This window comes from Ahaetulla prasina, chromosome 4 (genome assembly GCF_028640845.1).
Source record: "Ahaetulla prasina isolate Xishuangbanna chromosome 4, ASM2864084v1, whole genome shotgun sequence".
NCBI classification, from domain to species: Eukaryota; Metazoa; Chordata; class Lepidosauria; order Squamata; family Colubridae; genus Ahaetulla; species Ahaetulla prasina.
The window spans coordinates 102,605,592-102,627,956 of NC_080542.1; the positions used below are offsets into that span (position 1 = coordinate 102,605,592).

The 22,365-nt window shown below is 37.8% G+C and overlaps 1 long non-coding RNA gene across 2 annotated transcripts; it reads left to right on the top strand.

Annotated features, from left to right (window-relative positions):
- Positions 1–35: 35 nt before the first annotated feature.
- On the top strand, positions 36–21,019 carry LOC131196819 (uncharacterized). Of its 2 annotated transcripts, none has more exons than XR_009154830.1 (3): positions 36–6,884; positions 12,179–12,251; positions 18,924–21,019. It is a non-coding gene; the product is annotated as an uncharacterized LOC131196819 (long non-coding RNA). The 2 variants fall into 2 exon arrangements; XR_009154829.1 differs by lacking the exon at positions 36–6,884 and adding an exon at positions 9,778–11,070.
- Positions 21,020–22,365: the final 1,346 nt, after the last annotated feature.

The following is a 22,365-nucleotide window of genomic DNA, read 5'->3' on the forward strand; positions in this document are numbered from 1 at the left end:
GTTCCCTTTTTGTTCATGTTGATTCCCATCCAAAGTGGGTGGGAATGGAGATTTTGCAATATCCTTCCCCAGGAGTGGGGGGGGGGAACAGGGATTTTGCAGTATCCTTCCCCTGGAGTGGGATGGGAATGGAGATTTTGCCGTATCCTTTCCCTGCCCCCACCAAGCCACCCCACATCCACAGAACCAGTAGTAAAAAAAATTGAATTCCACCACTGGTATTCAGTTCCTAGAAAAAGTGGGGCTTTTATGAGTAACTATGTAGTCTTGGTAATCAGAAAATGTACCCAATCTTACAGAAAATGAAGGTGAACTCATCAATTGCTGAATTACAGCAACCATTCCACTGGGATGAGAAAGATTACATTATGTGAGACTAGAATGTGCCTCTGCAAATATTTTTCCCCTTTTTCAACATGAACAAAAAGGGAACTATTACATAGAAGGATTTTGGATTCACTTCCTCTGAACCTTTCAACTCCAGCCATTAAGATCAAGGAGATTCCATTCAAATTCAAATCCAGAAAGGATTACTTTGGCCAGTCACTCTTGGCCTACCTTGTCTCATATGGTTCTTGAGCATCTGAAAAAAGAGCAGATTATAAATGAAGATAGGGATTATGTGGCCTGTATCCTGCAGGAAGGCTAAGTCTACAGTTAATAAACTCAAATCTGCGCATGAATTATATTTAGATTTCAGATGGATATAATTTGGAATAAACTAATCTGATACCAAAAGGGGATGAGATGGCTCAGTGGCTAAGACGTTAAGCTTATCAGAAAGGTCAGCATCTTGGTGGTTCGAATCCTTAGCGCAACATAACAAAGTGAGCTCCCATTACTTGCTCCACCTTCTGCCAACCTAGCAGTTTGAAAGCATGTAAAAATGCAAGTAGAAAAATAGGGACCACCTTCGTGGGAAGGTAACAGCGCTCCGTGCGCCTTCGATGTTTAGTCATGCTGGCCACATGACCATAGAATTGTCAACAGACCGCTGGCTCTTCAGCTTAAAAACTGAGATGAGCACCGCCCCCTAGAGTCAGAAATGACTAACACACATGTGTGAGGGGAACCTTTACCAATCTGATATCAAGAGATACCAAGTCTTAAATATCTTTAATCCAGTGTTCATTGTGGTTTGTTCTTGTTTGATAATTTCTTATGAGGTATCAACAACAAACAGCTTCAGCATTTCAAACTATTTAAGATAGTTTGGCTTGGCATATAGCATCATTTAGCAAGGAAGCTATACAATTTTAAAATCATAATAACTGAACAAAAACAGAAAAGAAATAAAAAAAATAAAGCAAATCCAAAATACTGTGGTATATAATCAAAGAAAGTACACATTTTCATCATTCAATTAAAATTTTACATACTGTAGAAATCATTAAGTTACTTAAGTTCATGTTAAATCAATTCCTGAAAGGGAAAGCACGCATAGAAAAGATAACTATCCCACGCCTTGGTTACCTCTATGTAAACAGTGGGACTTTCAGGCAGCCTGCATAAATATATCTAATGCAAACAGAAACAATTTATAAAAGATCATGAAATAATAAAAGCAGGTATTTAATGCCAAGGATAAATATGGGAAAAGAAATGTGTAGATTTCCTCATGCCTGCTTTATTTTTACAATGAAAAAACAAATTTGTTCAGTAGTTTAGATTGTAAGATTTGATTGTTAATAAGATTACCGTATTTTTCAGAGTATAAGATGCTCCGGACTATAAGACGTACCTACCTTTTTTGGGGAGGAAAACAAGAAAAAAACCCTGCCTCTTCCCCTGGCTTCCAGCCATTTTCCTCCTTGCAGCAAACAGCCTGCTTTAGTTTCATTTTTGTTTTCAGCAGAGTCTAATTAGCACAAGGGAAAAAAATCTGCCTCCCAGCAATTTGCCAGCTTGCAGCAAACAGTGGAGGCCGAAAAGGGGCCGTATGGAGGTGGCAGTGGCAATCCCTGCAGCCTGAAACAACTGAGGATCGGGAGGCTGATCCAACCAACAATCAACTGTTTGTGCTAATCAGGCTGTGCTGAAGCTGAAATGGGCTGTTTGCTGCAAGGAGGTAAATTGCTGGGAGCCAGAGCCCAAAGGGTGGGGGCTGGCATATACATTTGGTGTATAAGATGCACCCAAATTTTCACTGTCTTTTGCGGGGGGGGGGAGTCATCTTATGCTCCAAAAAATACGGTATATCTTTTGAGACTCAATAGTTTAGTTCACCTGACTGGTTTCATTATCTTCAAATAAACAGCATAGTACTAAAAGTACTAAATTTGAAAATCTTATAACATCTAACTTAGAACATCTGCTGGGTCTTATTTATAAATTGTTGATTATGATTCGGAAACCAAAAAGTTAATGGTTATATGATTGCATGGATGAAGAATTTAGATGAAATAACAGATATGCAACAACTGGAATTTCAGTTGAAGAATAGTCCAAATGTCACATTTAAAGTAAATTGATATAAGATCTCTTGTTGCTATATTAATCCATTCCTTATTGCTAAAACAAATAATTCATTATCTAAATATTATTAGAAATGTAATTAGCAGCTTGGATCATTCCTTCACACTTGGAAGCAATATTGTAAAGCTCACAGTTTTGGAAAATGATTCATGCTAAAATGAATCAATTTCAGATTCCATTTAACTTGTGTTATTTTAGTTAAACTTTTATTAAACATCAAATATTGGCTTGGTATATAGTAACTGTTGCATAATATATCTCTTATTGGAAAGAATGTTTCATACACTCTATGGAGGAATTGATAACCAAGCTGTCAAAATATACTTTGCTATTCAGAATAACTTCACATCTAAAAGTAAACATTCCCAGATTCTAATGCAATATGCACAAGATACATGTTTTTGTGTGCATTCATAATTTTATTTTGTTGTTTATACTATGCTGAGCATGGTTTCTGATATTGATATTTTATACAGCTTTAATGGTGATTTTCATTTGTTTAACATGAATTATTATTCATTGACAATCGATGATATACAGGTAGTCCTCAATTTACAATCCTAATTGAACCTAAAATGTCTGTTGCTAAGTGAGACAGTTGTTAAGGAACCTTTGTCTCATGTTGCTATCTTTCTTGCCACAGTTAAGTGTATCACTGCAGTTATTCACTTAGTAACATAATTGATAATGGCTTCCCCTTTGACTTAGCTCATCAGGAGATTACAAAGGGGATCACATGATCCCAGGACACTGCAACTGTCAAAAATATGAGCCAGTTGCTCACCGTCTGAATTTTGATCACATGACTGTGGGGATGCCACAACATTGTAAGTGTGAAAGAAGCTCATGAGTCACTTTTTTCAGTGCTGTTGTAACTTCAAAAGTCACTAAATGAATGGTTATAAGTCAAGGACTATGTGTATTGGAAAATTATATCTTCTGGAACTTTTATAAAATAAGACTACAGTTCTGTTTCTGCTTATCTAGGAATGATCCCTTTAAAATCAGTATGTAAGATTTAAAGCATATATAGAAAGGAACTAAAAACCCACGCTTTTTAAAGACTACATCTCTTCAAAATGTTTACAGCTTTTGCTCTGCTGAAAAAAAGAACCTAGTGATCCTTATTATTTTTTTCTTTACTGCAAGAGAACACACATGGACTATTCTGTGAAGCAAACCAATAAAGAAAAAAGTCTTTCCATCTAGGACTGCAATCTGAGATACCAAATCCTTGTGCCAATATGTCCAGATTTGACAGAAGCCCCCTGAGGCTCTGTTTTTGGCAACACAGTGTGGTTTTTGTAGTTTTATTGCCAGGACCCTGGTGCTTGGTTAAATTATGCTTTTATGACCTAATGTAGCTCTCCAGGTTTCCACTTGGACTGACATTTGTTTATCTGACTGTTTTGCATATTACACGACTAAGCAGACAAGGGGGCATTTACCATGTTGCCCTGACCAGCAGGGAAATGGCTGATGCTCAATCTGCTGTGAGTCAAAAGAATGGAAAGATCAGTGAAGACTTGTTTAGTGTGTGGGAGGGGGGGAATATGCAATATTTGCAGGACTTGGCATTGTTTTCCTTTGTTCTTTAATCATACCTGGAAAATCTAGATACCACATCAGTGTAAAATGTGCACACACAAATGTATATACATATGGTTCTGCTATATTTCATGCTAAGTGTCACATTTAGCATTACTGGTCATGTGCAAATTTCAGTTTTATAGCTTAAAAATCATACAGTATCCATAGAATTCATAGCAGTTGTAAATGCCTTGAGTAACTACTCTTTGTTCAGATTGTTACAGTGGTAGCATTCCATTTCAAACCAATTTCGTATATGGTTCAATCAGGAAGGACATCATATTCAAATTGGTATGAATCTGAATTAAACTGAACTTCAACCTCAAGGTGAAATGAAACGGTTAAAATGAGCTTCTTTTTTATCAATAATATTTACTTTGTAAAAATACTTTTAAAATGAATTTCTTTATTAACAATAACAGTAAAATAAGTAAGTAAATGAGCTTCTTAAACTGGGTATTGGGAAATATTTGAACTTCACAGTATTATAGTGTAATTTGCTTTATGATAGTCTAGCTGTTTGCCAATTTAGGCCAACATTGTCTAGAGTGAATCATAATTACTTTCAGGTTACTGCCTTTGATCAATTAAATTGAGTTTCTGTCATTTGCAGGATCTCAGTACATTATACAACTCACATTCTGGTACAGTTTCTTGAAAAGGAGCAGAAAAAACATATCACAAAACAGGGCAGCCCAGATTCCATCCACATTATTACATAGAGATAAAGATCTTGGACCAAGAAAGTACACATGAAGGAAGCTTTTAGATTCTAAAATAATCTAAAAGATTCTTAAATACAAGATGAGAGATGAGATATTCATAAAATAAGTATGCATAAAACCAAGATTCTTTGGGCTATTAAATGTTAAAAACTCATTTATTAGTCTGATATGAAGATGAAAGATAACTTACTTTAGGTCGATTTTTAAACAATTCTAACTCTGGCAAAGGTTTCTAGCAATTTTGATTGCACAGTTTAAATTTATACTGCAGTCTTTACCTTAAAAATTACATACAGAATTGAACATACAGAAAAGCTGCATACAAACATGGTACCAAAAAGATTTAATATATTGGTCATTTGGTCCTGAAAAGAAGTAATAAATGCTTTTGATCTTTCTTTGAAGCAGCAGTACAAGGTTAAACTGCCCTTTTAGAAACAACCAGATGCCCATAAAAGTGGATTCTTTTCTTTAATAGGAAGTTGCCAAGGCCTGTCCAGCTGTGCTGGTTTGTAAACAGATTAGTTTTAAACACTCAGTAGCCTGATTTACTTTGTTTAAAGCAGTATGTTTTAGCCTATTGGCCAGCCTCAACAAGCTGTGCAATGTCCTGCAGATTTCCCGTCAGCTAAAAATGGCCATTAGGTAATTATACTCAAAGTTAAATAGACATGTTTAAGACTGGAGTTGTTTACTTTCCATTTTACTCACATGTTCCAGTGTTTTAAAGGAAAGCCTGATAGAATATTTATATTTCGTCTTTTTGATGTACAAGCATTCTGTGCTTGTGCTGGAATTTGGAAATAGAAGCTAACATGTTTTTTTAGCACAATGACATGCTCTTTTGATGCAAAGAGTAACAGCTGTATGAAACCATACCTATCGGCTAGCTAAGGATACCCAGGACAGAGTTTCATTTTATCCCCTCCTATTGATCAGTGACCATAATAAAGAACCAAGCTGAGCAATTTCTTTATCTTCCCCAGTTAAAATGCCATGCAGTCTGCACATTTTATATTCTTCATTGAAAAACAGAAGCAAAAGAAACACATCTCTCACAGGAAACCATGCCCCCAATTTTACTTTTTCAGCATTTTTAAAAAAGCTATTGTCCGATTCAGTAAGAAGGGACTTTTAAAAATACCAGTTATCTTGCTATGATATAGAAAGATGATAACACTATAGGATACTTTACAACTTATTTACAGTGCATCATTAAATTTTACTCTTTCTACTGTGCACCACTTGAGAATTTAAATGAGTGTGCTGGTGTAGTTAAATATATTTTGTCAATCGTTGATTTGATTTGATTTTTTTAAAAATGAAACATCTTAAAAATAAACTTATGTTCTGTTTCTAATTGTTATAATACTTCATTATTCCCACCAAGATCTATATTCCCTGCCCATGAACAAGAAATCACTTGTATATGACAGCATTGCCAGTTTGTCTATGATTAAGTGACCAGACTAAAAACCAGAAGACTAAATTCTAGACCCAGTTTAGGCATGAAAAATCAACTGGATAGCTGGGCTGATCACTCTCTTTCAGCATAATCCACCTCACAATGTTATTGTGGAAAAAATAGGCAGAGGACAGTGTATTAGGTATGTTCACTGCCTTGAATTATTTATAAAAGTAATAAAAGTCAGGATAAAAATAAAAGAGAAGATATCTCCCTATGTCAGAAAGCCATGTCCCAGTTTATGTTCTCCAACACTGTGTTCTAGAGAAGAGTCTAAGCAAGGAAATCTTATCTAGAGGTAGCTTATATTATTCTGACTACATTCAGCTTCCTTTAGGAAAACTTACAAAATTTTCACAGCAACATTTAAAGGTATATTTTTGCTAAAATATATTGTAGGAAATAAAACTTGGACTTCATTTTCTTTGTTCCTAATCTATCTCCAGGCATGTGAATACATCTGAATACATTTCTACATGTGAATACATTTATATTGCATGATGTGTTGAAAATGATTGTCTTTTCTTTTTTAAAAAGAACAATGAAAAATTGATCAGAATCTGAATACTGTGTATTGTGAATTTCCATAAAACGCTGAGAAGATTATGGGGCAACAACACTTTTGAAAGGTCTGTTTTATTTTAACTCTTTCTGTCTTGCATTATATGGACCAGAAACCACTGATGATTGATTGATCAATGATTAATTCATATCTGTCTAGTTCAGTGTTTCTGAACCTCACCAGGATATGTGGAATTCAACTCCAGTTGGCTGAGAAATAGTGGGAGTTGAAATTCACACATCTTAAAATTGTTGAGGTTAAGAACCACTGGTCTACAGTGGTTTATTAAAACCATTCCAAATATGGGAGTTTATATTATTAATTCCAGTTGATAGTAGTATCTTTAAATAAAAATACCTATCTCCTGAGCTGAAATTAATATCTGGGATACAAAAACTGATAATTCCCATTTTCACCTTGCTCAAATAATCCTAGGAAAGTATTTAATAAATTTATCATTCAGACATTTCAGACTGCTGTTGCTCACATAGTGATTTTTAAAAAATTTATGCCTCACTCTTTCATTAGATCAAACCCAAGAAAATGGAATACCAATATAATTAAAATAAACTCATAAATATTAAAAATGTCAGAATATATAAAATACGAATATTAAAAGCATATACCCACTTATATTTTTTGTTCCATGCAATAGAAAATCCAGAAGGATATTAATGGCAACTTGCCACATTCATTTAGGTTTTTTTAGCATTGTAAGAGAGTGATTCCAGTATTTTAAATCATAATAATATAACAGAGCTTGTATTTACTTTTACATGCTGTGGTAGAACAATGACATTCTAGATTAAAAACCCTCTATATCTGACTTATGGATTTCAGTGGCAGAATCTTTAAATTAAGCAGTCTAAAATTTACAACAATAAATATATAAATAAATAGGAATAACACAGTAGCTTCAGCATCCAAAAATAATGGGTAAATCCAGTGTTAATTCTTTTGACATTTTCTTTGGGCTCTCCAATTGAGTCCTTCAACACAAGAAGTTCTATCCTAAACCTTAGTATGATAGGTATCCTGCAGACCAAATGCATTAGGACAATATATCTCCTAGAATTCCCAAGCAGCATAACTTTGAAACTACACATGGAATGATACAGATTAACAGATTAGAGTTGGAAGGGATCTTGTAGGTCATCTGATAATCATAGTAGTTATGATAGATGGCATATGCAGACTATAAAGTGCACACATTTTTCAGTTTGTAGGAAAGGGTTTAATGTATTAACTGGTTCAAGATGAATATCAATATGAAAGTGAGCCATGTGTGCAATTAGTTTAGTTTTAGTTATCTTCAAAAAATGCCTTCATTAAAAATATAAGACTGGAAAGTGGTGCTCAGAAAGTTGCTTCAGAACAGCCTTTGATCCCTTGGTAGAATAATATAGAGTAACCGTCTCTCAAACTGAAAGCTAGATAAGATTTCAATTCAACAGTTGCAATTTGTTCCTCAAATACCAAAATGTAGCAAACAAGGGATTTATCTGAAAGAAACCAGAGTTAAGTGGTGGTAACCAGGGGAAATAATATTCAATGAGGACCCAGATAGTTGCGGGCAATATGCTGACTCTGTAAACTGCTTAGGGAGGCCTGTGAAGCGGTATATAAATCTAAATGCTATTGCTATAGTATTGCTATTCAAGTAATCCATAGATTACCTACTGGTTAATTTTTAATTGTACTCCATAATTATATGGAGTATAATATTATTATATTATTATTATATTATTATTATATTATAATATTATTATATTACCCTTACACAACTGGATATCTGCTTTTCTGTCAAACAGACAACAAATAGTTAAAATTGGTAATGCTCTATCAAATCCTGTTCCTGTCAAGAGTGGTGTTCCTCAAGGCAGCGTTCTTGGACCTATTCTCTTTATAATATACATAAATGATCTTTGTAATCATATCTCAAGTAACTGTGTTCTCTTTGCTGATGATGTCAAACTTTTCAACACCACTGACAATACATCCACAATTCAAAAGGACCTTGATCATCTAACTGCTTGGTCTAAAATTTGGCAACTACAAATCTCAACCAGTAAATGCTCAGTCTTGCATATTGGAAGAAAGAACCCAATCACAAAGTACATGCTTGATGGACATTGCCTCGCAGATGACCCCCACCCTGTCAAAGACCTTGGAGTTTTTATATCTAACGATTTAAGTTCCAAAGCCCACTGCAACTATATAGCTAAGAAGGCTCTAAGAGTTGTTAACTTAATTTTACGTAGCTTCTTTTCAAAAAACACCACGCTACTGACCAGAGCATATAAAACATTTGTTAGGCCAATTCTTGATTACTGCTCTCCTGTCTGGAACCCATACCATATATCTGACATCAACACAGTTGAGCGTGTCCAAAGGTATTTTACGAGAAGAATTCTCCACTCCTCCGAAACTAATAAAATACCTTATTCCACCAGACTTGATATTTTGGGTCTAGAAAACTTGGAACTTTGTCGCCTTCGACAAGATCTGGGTTTAGCATATAAAATCATCCGTTGTAATGTCCTTCCTGTCAATGACTTTTTTAGTTTCAATAACAATATCATAAGAGCTACCAACAGATTTAAACTTAATGTCAACCGCTCCAGTTTAGATTGCAGAAAACACGATTTCTGTAACAGAATTGTATATACTTGGAATGCATTACCTGACTCTGTGGTTTCTTCTCATAACCCCAAAGGCTTTACTCAAAAACTGTCCACGGTTGACCTCACCGCTTTCCTAAGAGGACTCTAAGGGGCGTGCATAAGAGCACAAACGTGCCTACCATTCCTGTCCTACTGTTTCTTCCCCTATGTATATATATGTTTTTAGTACCTAGTTTCTCCTCATATATACGTTCATATATTATATAACCCTTTATGCAACGCTTGTATATATATATTGTTATATTGTTATGACAAATAAATAAATAAATAAATAAATAAATAAATAAATAAATATGTATTTTAGGTCCTTATGTATAAGCTTGCATTTAATAAATAAATAAGCTTATGTGTAAGCTTGCATTTATAAAAATATAAATAATAAATAAATAAATAAACCATTTTTACATCACAGATCAAAGGTCTTCAAACTTGGCAGGCTTAAAGCTGCCAAGATAAGGCTAAATGAGAAGTAGATTTTCTCTAGATTTGACATAAAGAAATTCAGAGAGGGAACTGCTCATGGACAAGCAGTCTGTGGCCATATATTGGCCCCATTTGTTTTCAGAACAAGCACTGCAAAGACAAGAAATTAAAATGCAATATAAGAATAACCTCAGTATGTCCCTAGTATAAAAATGGCTTAAATTGTATCAAAAGCAACAGAATATTCCAAAAGATTTTGTGTAAAAACTGAGAAAGTGTACGCTATAACGATTATGTTAGCCTTTATGGCAATAAGTGAATTGTTTGGTTGATTTTGCTCATTTTGGGCTATATTTGTCTATGCCCATTGCTGGGCCACAAATTCTAATAAGTTTAGACTCAAGTAAAAAGTAAATCCTTTAAAAATTTGTGTAGGTAGTATCACCTTGTACGAGGCATATATTTTGTTAAAATTTAAAACTCTGTCCAGCATCTTGCCTTTTTGTCTATGCCATACTAATTAAGCATGCTTCTTTAATTGACATTGTTTAAAAAATTGCTGTAATTATTGTGCTGGTGAAGACTTTTGATTTTAATAAAACCAACAGACAGATATTAAACAGTAGTTCTAGACTTTAGTAGTTCTAGACTTTAGTGACTTGTATTTTATAATAATTGAGGCTAATAGATAAATTTTAATCTTGTATTAAAATTTTGTATTTATTTTCAATCTTGTTAAAGGTTCGTGTAATACAGAAGATTTAAGTGTAATGAAATTTAAATTAAGAAAACACTACAAAAGTTTGAAAAACATACAAAATTGGGAATTAAAAAAAATGAGACCTGCCTAATTGGAGAAAAATCTGGCAACACAGTACAGCATTTTACATCGTTTGTGAGAAAGCAAAGTAAAAAATAGTCTAGAAAGCAGCTTATCAAAATGTAAACTTCACTCCTATGCAGATTTGGGCTGCAATACGATTTATTCTTATCTGAGAGTAAACTTATTTGTTACAGTGAAACCTTATTCTGAAAATATATAATTGTTGTACAATTTCATGCTCAAAATTTGAATTCCTTGCCTGAAAAAACTGAAAATATTTAAGCTACATCTAATGGCCTACAGACTCCATTTTTTAAAACAAAGTAAGTATGTACACTGATAATTGATTCTTTAAAGAATCATGATTTCTAATGAATTGTTTTTCTTATTCTTGCTTTTTAGAAGCTTGGCTTTTTGCTTTAATTACACAGAATTACTCATATATTTAAAATACTGTATTAAGCATATGGAAGTTGAACATTTTAGACAAGATGTCTCTGTTCTCCCAAAGGAAATATTTGAAATTTTCTTTTAGTCATGTTGAGAAACTGGATATTTTGTAATGATACTAGCAATAGAAGAAAGATATATTTGGTACACACACACATACACAAACATAAATAGCCTTTTCCAAACTAACACTCTCCTACTCTGCAATATTACACTTCCCATCACTCCAGACAGCTCTGCTGATTATGCATTCTTGAAAGTTGCCAATTTAGAGAAGGGTACCATAAAAATGTTTTAAAAGTTAAAACATTTTAACAGGAATCTGTTGGCTGAAATCTTTGAAATGAAATTGCCAATGCTCTAATTTTGAAATGCTATATCTTTTTCATACCTTCCTTCTTTCCAGAACATGACATTATTGATAAAACTCTAAATTTCAATAGGAAGCCATTGGACTAGAGATCTTCCAGTGACTTTGAAAAGCAGACTATTTTTTACAGTTGTGTATGAGGTGGAAAGTACAGAATGATTGAATTCAGTTCTTTGTTTTCATCATCTTTCTAGTAAGCCAGTCAAAGCCCAATAGACACTTTTATTATGTGAGGAATATAACATTGAGAGCTTGGCCAGAGGTCATGTCTTCTGGAAAACCAAAGACAAGCATTTAATGATACCTAAAACTTTGATAAGGAATTAAAGGTACATTTTATTTTACCAGAGGTTCTTTTTCTCCACACAAACAGCAAGCCTTTATGTGAACTGAAACCCAATCCAAATTATTTTATTTACTTAAGTGGGAAAGCAGATCAGCTGCTAGAAACCATCTGTGTGGATTCTAAAAGAAATGTATTATAGGGGAAGGAAGCATTGTACTGCGGGAAAAGGAAGCATTGTTTTACTAAGTTAAAAATACTTGATATAAATGTTGATAGTTTAAAAAAAAATATACACAGCCAAGAGTTCTTTCTTATGTTATTGCAGGTCAATAATCTCTTCCAACTTCCACTCAAAATGGTGCCTTTTTATAAACACAAAAGCGCAGAAACAATCCCATGTGAGTATTCTCCACTGTAGTTAGATCATTGTTTCAACTTTAAGCCAGACTCTACATTTCAGTATTAACTCATCTTTCATATGCCAGCAATGATTACCATACTGTCATGGAAGACAAAAGAACATCTATGAATTATTTTTATTTCTCTGATAGTAATATACATCTTAATAAGCAGTTCAGGATGTGATTGCATAATTATATAATCCATGATGTTTCTAAACTAAATTTAAACAAGTATCAGTTTTCATTAGAAAAACTAGACTAATTTACTGTCTGGTTTCTCTTTAATCTATATTACAGGTGTACTCCAAATCTATCTGTAGGGCCCTCCTCATGTGGTCTAGAGAGCTGCTTTTCTTTCTTCATTCTCCAACTAATCAATTTATCAGTCATGTGTAGATTGTTCCAATCAGACAGAATACAACTTCCTTACTATTCCTAACTGTGCATCCAACCCTGGAATTCTTGCAGACAAAGTATATATGTACTATTTATTAATTTATCAAATTTATAGAGCTCTATTCCCATCTACTAAAAGAAATCTGGACAGCAAACAAATAAAATACAACCAAACAGTATAAATTCAATTCAAAAGAAACTGGATTCAACTCCTTGAAAATTTTCTTGTCAACGTATGCAGAAAACCAGAGCCATGTCAGACCTCTGTCAACATAATAGCAGTGGCTGGAACAAACCAGAACTTCACAACTTTCTAATAATTGATATCTAGATGACTGTCTGAATCTAGGTTTCAAGCAACAATTTGTTCAAGTCTTTTATTAGGAAAGAACTCAGGATGATTTAGAAGAAAACTTTTTATAAAAACAAAATAATTTGCTAATTACAGTGTATGAAAGCAATCTTTGCTAACAAAACAAGCTACCATATTTTCTGGAGTATAAGGCGCTCTGGACTATAAGATGCACCTACCTTTTTTGGGAGGAAAACAAGAAAAAAAAATCTGTCTCAGTCTCTGCCTCCCAGCAATTTTCCTCCTTGCAGCAAACAGCCTGCTTTAGTTTCATTTTCATTTTCAGCACAGCCTGATTAGCACAAGAAAAAAAAAATCTGCCTTCCAGCAATTTGCCTCCTTGTAGCAAACAGTGGAGGCCCACATGGCAATAGGCAACGGCAATCCCTGCAGCCTGAAACAGCTGAGGTTTGGGAATCTGATCCAAACGACAATCAACTGCTTGTACTAATCAGGATGTTCTGAAACGGAAACAGGCTATTTATTGTTTGCTGCAAGGAGGTAAATTGCTGCAAGGCAAAGGCCAAAGGGGGGGGCAATGGGTGGGCAGGGCTACATTCGGTGTATAAGATGCATCCAAATTTTCACCCTCTTTTAGCGGGGGAAAGTGTGTCTTGTACTCCAAAAAATACAATATTTAGCCGGTGGAAGTGTACTTTAAAACATTGGATGAGATAGGAACATAGTACCATCATTGGATAAACTAGATAAGTGGATGTGCTTAAATGCTAAATCAGAACTAAGGATTATATATCATTTTTTCTTCTTTTTCTAGCTAAACAAAATGGAAAATTTCATGACATTTTTATGTCAGTTTTTCTTGAAATTCAGTACAATTTTATCATTTTTAGGGAGGAAAGATAACGAAGAAGTAGTCCAGAAAGTGCATAGAACCCCCTACATTACCAAGGGCCGGCCTCAATGACGGGTCTTGGGATCCACAGAGGTGGCATGCGCGTAGAAAGAACCTGTGGGGATTTTTAGATAGGGAATTTTTAAGGGGGGGGAGGGCAAGGGCGGGTATTGGGGGTAGCTCGCCGAGGGAGGGGCCAGTCACTGCGCGTGTTTGCGGCGGGGTTTTAAAAGGTCCGAAGGTTTTGGGGGAGAGTGACGTTCCTGAAGATGAGTGTGGCTCCATCTGTGTGGTTAGTGGGAGAGGCAGATATGGCGGAGGGGGGGGGGCCGTACCGAGAGCTGGGAGCACGTGTTCGATGCCTGAAAGCGATCACGTGCTCCGGCCCCTCAGTTCCTACCCGTTCCTCGGGAGGCCATGATCCTCAGAGCTTGGATCTTCGGCTGATGTTATGTAATGCCCGGTCCGTGGCTAACAAAGCTCCCCTGATTTGCGATCTTATTCAGGGGGAGTCCGCGGACCTTATGGGCATTACGGAAACCTGGTTGGGTCCAGAGGGGGGGTTCCCCTTGTTGAGCTGTGCCTCCAGGTTTCGAGCATTTCATCAGCCGAGGCCCAAGGTAGGGGTGGAGGGTGGCGGTTGTCATTAAGGAAGATCTAGAGCCGAGGAGGCCACTGTTCCTCAGATTGCCGGCTGTGAATCCTCTATGTGAGGTGGGGCCATAGGAATCATTTGGGCTTGTTGATCGCGTACCTGGCTCCTTGCTGCGTGACCACAGCCCTGCCCGAGCTGTTGGAGGTACTGCCGCTATGGCGGTTGAGACCCCCAGACTTATAGTCATGGGGGATTTCAACCTGCCATCAGCTGGCCTGTTATCGACTGCAGGTCGGGAGTTCCAGGCCTCCATGACGGCCTTGGACCTGATTCGAGTAAATGATGGCCCTACGCACATGGGGAGGCACGCTGGATTTGATTTATATCTCTGGACAGTGGTTAAATGATCTGGTATTAGATGATATAGTAACAGAACCAATGTCATGGACGATCATTTCCTCCTTCGCCTAGACTTCCGAACCCCCACCCACCATCCCAGGGAGACGGAACCTATTCGTTGGTCCCGTCCCAGGCGCCTGATGGACCCCGAGAGGTTCCTGACGGAGCTTGGGCCATTTCCTGAGGATCTGGCCCACGGCACGACTGAGGAACTAGTTGTGGCCTGGGAACAGGCGCGGCTGGGGCCTTGGACCGTGTCGTGCCTTTGCGACCTCTGACCCGGCGCAGATCTCGTCCGGCCCCTTGGTTCTCCGAGGCTGAGGAGATGAAACGCGGAGAAGGCGCCTAGAGAGCACCTGGAGGTCCAGCCGTTCGAAGCTGATCGGACACTAGTTAGGACCTATTCTAGGACCTACCTAGTGGCAATGAGGGAGGCGAGGCGTTCTACGCCTCCACCCTCATTGCGTCGGCAGATAACCGCCCGGCCGCCCTGTTTGGTGACCCGCTCCTCCTTCATCAGGAGGTGCGGGATGACCCGCTGCAGGACGTGCCGAGGAGTTTAGTGGTTATCTATACGATAAAATCGCTCAGCTCCGGGATGGTCTGGACCGAAATTGGGATGATCCAAGCGAGGGAGAGGAGGCACGCCTTGTTGAGTCTGTTTGGGATGAGTTTGACCCTGTGGCTCCGAGGACGTGGACAGGTTGTTGGGGAGGCTTCACGCCACTACATGTTTACTGGACCCGTGTCCTTCCTGGCTGGTACTGGCCACTCAGGAGGTGACACGAGGCTGGCTCCAGAGGATTATCAATGCTTCCTTGTTGGAAGGGGTCTTCCTGCCGCCTTGAAAGAGGCGGTGGTGAGACCCTCCTCAAGAAGCCCTCTTTGGACCCAGCTATTTTGGGTAATTATCGTCAGTCTCCAACCTTCGCTTTGTTGCGAAGGTTGTAGAGAGTGCTGTGGCGCAACAGCAATACAGCTACCCCAATACCTGGATGAATCCGTCTATCTAGACCCGTTCCAGTCCGGCTTCCGACCCGGATACAGCACGGAGACAGCTTTGGTCGCATTGGTGGATGATCTCTGGAGGGCCAGGGACAGGGGTTATTCCTCTGCCCTGGTCCTATTAGACCTCTCAGCGGCTTTTGATACCATCGACCATGGTATCTTGCTGCGCCGGTTGGGGGGATTGGGAGTGGGAGGCACCGTGTATCGGTGGTTCTCCTCCTATCTCTCTGACCGGTCGCAGACGGTGTTGACAGGGGGGCAGAGGTCGACCGCGAGGTGCCTCACTTGTGGGGTGCCGCAGGGGTCGATTCTCTCGCCCCTTCTGTTCAACATCTATATGAAGCCGCTGGGTGAGATCATCAGTGGCTTCGGGGTGAGATACCAACAGTACGCTGATGACACCCAGCTGTACTTTTCCACCCCGGGCCACCCCAATGAAGTTGTTGAAGTGCTGTCCCGGTGTTTGGAAGCCGTACGGGTCTGGAGGGGGAGAAACAGGCCCAAGCTTAATCCCTCCAAGACGGAGTGGCTGTGGATGCCGGCATCCCGATTCAGTCAGCTGCAGCCGCAGCTGACTGTTGGAGGCGAGTTATTGGCCCCAAAGGATAGGGTGCGCAACTTAGGTGTCCTCCTGGATGAACGGCTGTCGTTTGAAGATCATTTGACGGCCGTCTCCAGGAGGGCCTTCCACCAGGTTCGCCTGGTTCGCAGTTGCGCCTTCCTTGATCGGGATGCCTTGTGCACAGTCACTCACGCCTGCTACCTCTCGCTTGGATTATTGTAATGCTCTCTACATGGGGCTCCCCTTGAGGTGCACTCGGAGGCTTCAGTTAGTCCAGAATGCAGCTGCGCGGGTGATAGAGGGAGCTACTCGTAGCTCCCACGTAACACCGCTCCTGCGCAGACTGCACTGGCTGCCTGTGGCCTTTCGAGTGCACTTTAAGGTGTTGGTTACGACCTTTAAAGCGCTCCATGGCTTAGGGCCTGGGTACTTACGGGACCGCCTGCTGTTACCTCATGCCTCCCACCGACCCGTACGCTCTCACAGAGAGGGATTTCTCAGGGTGCCATCCGCCAAGCAATGTCGGCTGGCGGCCCCCAGGGGAAGGTCCTTCTCTGTGGGGGCTCCCACACTCTGGAACGAGCTTCCCCCGGGTTTACGCCAAATACCTGACCTTCGGACCTTCCGCCGCGAACTGAAGACACATCTTTTCATTCGCGCGGGGCTGGCTTGAATTTTATTGAATTTTATTGGTTTTTTAAATTTTTAAAATTTTTAATATTAATCTTAAATGGGATTTTAGTTTTTTATATATTTTAAAGTTTCGGGCTAATTATAATAAGTTTTTTAATTCACATTTTAAATTGTACATTGTATTGTCTTTTTTATTTCTGCCTGTACACCGCCCTGAGTCCTTCGGGAGAAGGGCGGTATAAAAATCAAATAAAATAAATAAATAAATAAATAAATAATACTTCTGCGTTGCATCCAAAGAATGGAGATGTTATACTTCCAGGAGCTATTATTTTTCATTAGAACTCAAATGTTTTCCACCGATGGAGTCAAGAACTAAACAGTGGTTGAGACAGACTTGAAAATAAGGTGCTTCTGAGCCCACAATCAGTGCTTGAAATTGTTTCCAAAAACTAAATTAGAACAAAGATCTATCCACGCATATATTTATTCTCTATAAACACTCTTGATCTTAAGTCACTTTGTTTCAGGACAAAAGAAAAAAGATCTTCTGTTAAAGCAACAGAAGTGGGAAATCCTTGCTAATTTATGCAAAATTCTATATCAACATCTATATGAAGCCGCTGGGTGAGGTCATCAGTGGTTTCGGGGTGAGTTATCATCTGTACGCTGATGATACTCAGCTGTACTTTTCCACCCCGGACCACCCCAACGAAGCGGTCGAAGTGCTGTACGGGTCTGGATGGGGAGAAACAGACTCAAGCTCAATCCCTCCAAGACGGAGCTGCTGTGGATGCCGGCATCCCGGTACAGTCAGCTGCATCCACAGCTGACTGTTGGGGGCGAGTTAGTGGCCCCAAAGGAGGTGGTTCGCAACTTGGGCGTCCTCCTGGATGGACGGCTGTCTTTTGATGAACACCTGGCGGCCGTCGCCAGGAGGGCCTTTTACCAAGTTCGCTTGGTTCGCCAGTTGCGTCCCTTCCTTGACCGGGATGCCTTATGCACGGTCACTCACGCTCTGGTTACGTCTAGGCTGGATTATTGCAATGCTCTCTACATGGGGCTGCCCTTGAGGTGCACCCGGAGGCTGCAGTTAGTCCAGAATACGGCTGCGCGAGTAGTAACGGGAGCCGCTCGTGGCTCCCACGTGACATCGCTGCTCCGTAGCTTGCACTGGCTTCCTGTGGTCTTTCGGGTGCGCTTCAAGATTTTGGTAACTATCTTTAAAGCGCTCCATGGTTTAGGACCCGGGTACTTACGAGACTGCCTGCTGTTACCCTTTGCCTCCCACCGACCCGTACGCTCCCACAGAGAGGGTCTCCTCAGGGTGCCGTCCGCCAAACAGTGTCGGCTGGCGGCCCCCAGGAGTAGGAATTTTAATTGGGTATTCTTAATTATTTTTAAATTTTTAAATCTAAATTTTAATAATCAGCCTTTAAAATTTGCTCTTTTTAAATGTTGTTTTAAATTGTATATATTTTGTTTTTATTCTGGCTGTACACCGCCCTGAGTCCTTCGGGAGAAGGGCGGTATAAAAATTTAATAAATAAATAAATAAATAAATAAATAAAATTCTCAGAAAGTAACTACTGTATTCCAATGTAAATGTTATACACCTCTACAGCAACAATGGCTTCTAATTGTTTTAAAATAAACCAAGCTAATCTTTGTAATCCAGCTGCTAAATGACCTTTGTGGGAAAATGTAGTTTACACATAGAGAAGAAAGATTTGCCAAACACTTTTCAGGAGATAGTGGCAATTATATATGAGCTGCCATCATACTTACACAGAAGAGGCTAATTAGCCTTAGAGCTACATAAAGATATAAGATTCCTCCCCTTCCCCCCCACCCCTTCTTCATTTGAACAGGTTTCCAGAGCAAAGCAAGGAAACTGTGCTGGAGGATAGAAGAAAGACACATGGGTCATAAATTGGAGTCAGAGGCACATTCCTCGGCAGACATCCTCTTTCTTGCAATTGGCAGGGACCTGTAAGATGAAGTGTTATGCTTTTATTTACCATAACAACTCTTTTCACTGCTGTGCATGGCTTTTTGCCACTTCTGAACTATTTCAGCTTCTTGGTTCTTAAAAACAGGAATTTTCACACAGAACTTTTAGGAAGGCTCTAAAGCATATTCAGTTCAGTTTAATGATCCTTTTTTTTAAGTATGCTATGCAAATACTTTCTCTCACACACTAACTACTGTGGCATCATCCTATGATAAATTGGGAATCTAAAGCATAAGTTTAAAACAGACAAATGGCTGCTTTCCTGCCAACAACGGTTAAAACCGTAACTTTTTATGTACTGTAACATTCTGATTATTTCAAGAGTATTTGTTGATGGTAATTAACTCTGGAGTGGATTGGGCACATAGATGGGTAGTTTAGAAGATTTTCTTTTGTTTTATGTATGAGCTGTACTTGGATAATTGAAAAGTTTTAAAGGCCATGCACCACATAAACCAGATAATAAATCTATTGTAATCTAATAGTAACAAAACAACTGAAGTAGTAAGTACTTAAGTGAACACTATATCTCTTTCATGATACTTTTCACAATGTTTAAGTCTAGAATAATTGACCATAGTTATAATTACTCGATAGTAAGAGAAAACAAATGTAAAGGTTGATGATGCAGAGCTTTCACTTACTTGCACTGAATTGTGGCACAATATGCCTAATCAGCCTCTCTGTCAGATCCTAATAATGTTGCCTTCAAATGGTCACCAAGCCATATCAGAGGCAGTCTTTAAGTCCTTCCTCAATAGCTATTCTGATGATAAAGGAATGTTTCCCTTTTTATCCAGACATATTTGTCTGTGTATATAATTCAACATCTTTATATATATCAACATCTGTGTATATAATTCAACATCTTTGTCAATCATTCTATTGGAGACATGATCAAGTTTGAGGATGGCCCAGTTTCAATGGTTGTTTTAAGTGGGTGAGACTAACTTGTTTTAAGTGGGTGAGACTAACTACATCTTCTTGGTCTCTAGGCATCATTTGGTTCCATGATGATCTGGATATTAGAAGAACCTACATCTTTCAAACTGGCCTTTTTTCTTATGTCCACCAGATCTTTGAATTTTGAAAGACAGATCAACCCAACAAATGGGTAGCAGGGATGGAGGGTGAGGAAACTCCCTCAGAGGTTTCCCAAGCCTTACCCCATATAAGTTATTATTTTCTTTTGAAAGGTGATAAATGAAAGTGAATTCAATTGTTGTTGAATTATATTCCAAAATTTAAAAATGTATCCATTATGATGAGCTTTGGGTATTGAATGTCTGAATTCAGTTATAAATAAGGAACCATATGCCTTTAGAAGAATTAGTGCATAGGTATTAATCTTTGAAGGAAGTCTGAACAAAATTGGCTTAACTTTTGAACAGAGTTTTGTATTGCTGGAGAGGCAAGATTGGACAATATAAAATCATGGTTTCAATTATGATGTTCAAATATTGTATTGTTTTGTATATGATTTTACCATTTTTGCTAAAATAAAAAATTAGAAAATATATTGTGTAATCACATTTTTCTTCTGATTATTTTATCCTGTATTTTTCAACTTTTTTATGCGTATAGTTTTTAAAGATAGTTTACAACGTATTCCTATTCCATTGTATTATTTGTACTTTCTGAAAAATAAATCTGAAGAAAACTGGTTTAGAACTGCCACCCACCCCTTTGTCACCTTGTAAAATAAATTTAAAAATCTATATGCATCTTTGAGAATTTCATTAAAACAAAATTTCCCCAAGGTAAAAATGACCCAACCTTATTAGAAGAGAATGCTTAGAAAATATGCCAAAGGAGTTTTTAACTTACCATTAGTTTTTTTATCCCAGCAATCCTGGTCTTTTTTTTATTGCTAATGGAACATATTTTAATTATTATGATGGGTTGCACAGCCACATATTTAGACTGGATTAAGCATTTTTAACCACCTACACAAATTTGCATTAACTTCTTCCTAGGATGTGTCATATATCAGTATAGTGTGTGTGTATATATGTGTGTGTGTATGTGTGTGTATATAAGCACACAAACGTGCCTACCGTTCCTGTCCTATTGTTTTTTTTTCTTTTCTTCTTCCTATATATATGCTTATACCTCCTTATATTTACTCATATATGTGTTTATATACTATATAATCTTTTGTATGATACCTACATATATTGTTGTGACAAAATAAAATAAATAAAAAAATAAAATAAAAAATAAAATTAGATATATTGTGCATTTGATCAATGCACAAATTGTCAAAGATATTTTGGTATGGCACCAAATCTGTTGATAACCATTGAATGACCACTGTTGTTTCTTCTTCTTTTTTTGCACAGTTTGCACTTTGAATCAGTTGACAATTTTTCATTTCTGCCTTGATTTCACTAATTCGAAAAACTTGCCCTAGAGCCACAAGTTTCTTTTTTAAAAAGGTTCTGGTTGTAGGCCATTGCCAGGTTTTATCTTTATTATTTATATAATATAGATATCGATATATATTTTAACTATGTATTTGAAATTGACTACATAATAATATTTTCCTTGCCAATATTCTGTTCTTGTCTTTTTTACATTATTTCAATATTTATATTTTCTTTCTTGTACATTTAATAAGTTCCAATATTTAATTTGCATCAGTGCTTGTTCTTGGCTGTCTTTTATGTAATCAACCACTGTATGCTTTTCTTCTTCAACAGTTTGATTTTCAGTCAGCTTCTGTCTCCATTTCAATGGGGGAGATATAATCTATCAATATCAGCTCTGGAATGTAATATATGGTGGAGGGGTCCCCAACCTCAAGGCCCACTACCAGGCCTTGAGCCTTTTAGAGCAGAGTCACAAAAGTGGTGGATGAACGTGCGTGCATGCACACATCCCACCCACCTGCATGGAATCATTCCTTTCCCCCCTCTGCCAGTCTGCAAAGCCAAAACGATTGGGAACACCAGGATAGCAAATAGTCATTAGCTTTTTATTACTTTCAGGCTAGAACTAGGCTGCCAGTCTGAAACAGAGACTAATTTTGGGAAGAAATGAATATCATTTTATAATTAATCTGTTAATTATGCAGATTATAATTAATCTGTTTTCTAGAACAAGATGAGGAACCTGCAAGATTTTTGTAACTATGTAAGTACCATTTCTTACATCCTAGTTGCTCATATATTTTACTTTTAAGCATCTATCTTCCTTCCTTTTTACATCAATAGGAGATATATAAATAGAGTCTAGCACATTAGTAACAGAATGGAAAATAGAACAACATTAGATATGTGAATCTAATCTGAGGACAT